This window comes from Austrofundulus limnaeus, unplaced genomic scaffold, assembly GCF_001266775.1.
Source record: "Austrofundulus limnaeus strain Quisiro unplaced genomic scaffold, Austrofundulus_limnaeus-1.0 Scaffold2102, whole genome shotgun sequence".
NCBI lineage: Eukaryota > Metazoa > Chordata > Actinopteri > Cyprinodontiformes > Rivulidae > Austrofundulus > Austrofundulus limnaeus.
In genome coordinates, this window is record NW_013954504.1 from 34,280 (window position 1) to 35,722 (window position 1,443).

General features: G+C 43.5%; 1 long non-coding RNA gene across 1 annotated transcript; it reads right to left on the reverse strand.

The window, feature by feature from the left end:
* Nucleotides 1-16: 16 nt before the first annotated feature.
* Nucleotides 17-1,417, reverse strand: LOC106537042 (uncharacterized). Its single transcript, XR_001312599.1, has 3 exons — nucleotides 1,291-1,417; nucleotides 1,120-1,210; nucleotides 17-987 (listed from the first exon to the last, which is right to left on the reverse strand). It is a non-coding gene; the product is annotated as an uncharacterized LOC106537042 (long non-coding RNA).
* Between the last annotated feature and the right edge of the window lie 26 nt (nucleotides 1,418-1,443).

A 1,443-nucleotide genomic window follows, 5' to 3' on the forward strand; every position in this document is an offset into this window, starting at 1 on the left:
GAGTTGCAGACTGATGGCAAGCCTTACCACTGACAAGCATCTTCTGCTTTTGCATTGTAAGGCTGTGCAGTGTCTGGACTCCCATTGTGGGTCTGAACTTTATTTTGTTTTTAGTGACCAGACTGAATAGCCTCTCACATGACGCATTAGAATGAAACATAGTCAAAATGCCCATCATGACACAGGACAGAGCTAAAAACTTCAGCAAACCGTTGCCATCCTTTAGGGTACTGATGGTGTGCCAAGTGTCATCTGCTCTGTCCTTACTGATAACATCTTGTTCAACCTGGTACAGTAGGAATTGTTCCTGGACCACATCTAGGTCACCTCCAGCAACCTGGAGCAGAACTGGATAGYGGTCCAAGAAGAATTGTAACTGTGAAAACTCCACTGACTCGCTCTTGGTAACAACTGTGGCATTGACAAGCACACTGTCTTTCAGTCTGAAGTTCTTTATCATGTAGGCCACAGAGGTCTCAAAGAATGATCTCAACCGAAGGTAAAAGTCATCAAGGCCAGAGAGAGAGGGATGCTCTTTGATGTAATTCCTGGTCTTGCTGCCTACAACCAGATTGCTGTCAGACAGCTGATTTTCCTTACTTGTGTAATCTACATCCATCAGGCTGTCAGCAGCTACAATCACAGAAGGTTTCACAAACCTAACCATCAGTTTTTTAAGCTGGTCAAGCAGTGCATGGTGGAGTTCATGTATCAAGGGCTTTTCATCCTGGAGGAACTGGTTGGGAGATTCAAAAGTGGGAATAACAGCTTGCAGGAAAAGACAGTACACTTCATCATTGAAGAAAGTGTGGAGAGATCTCAGCTTAGCTGGCAGTAACTTTATGAAGTCCTCCTCCAGTTTTCTCTTCTTCCTGCTGGCGTCCTCTTTACTTTTCTCCTCTTCCTGTAGTTTTCTCTTTCTCCACTGTTCCTCTTGATTGAACAGGTACTTTGACAGGTCGAACTGTCCTTTTGTAGTTTTTTCTCCTATAAAAAATGAAATTCCCAACCCAATAACAATCCATATCAACAGTGACTATACAAAGAATATGTACACACAAAATATGTGCTATTAGTTACCAAAACTGCTAAGGTAACATTAGTTAATTAGTTAATTACCTGTCACTGTCACGGGCGGCCTGGGGGTGGGGACTCTTGGCAGCAGTTGGCTTTTCAGAGGTTGACTTGGGCATCACCACCTTTGACTTGTCTGCAAGACATAACATAAGGCATTATTTTCCACTGTTAAATGTTGATTAGCAATAGAAGTACATGTTATATAACTCACACCTTTTTTGTTGACTTCACTCTCCAAGAAAAGTTTGATCGCCTGCCATTTGTCGATGAAGCGATCCAAGCAGATACCAAGGCCTAGCCAGCGAGTTGACACAAGCTTGAGCACCTTGTGAGGCTTAAGGTCCAGGGCCAGCTGCTGGTCTGTTA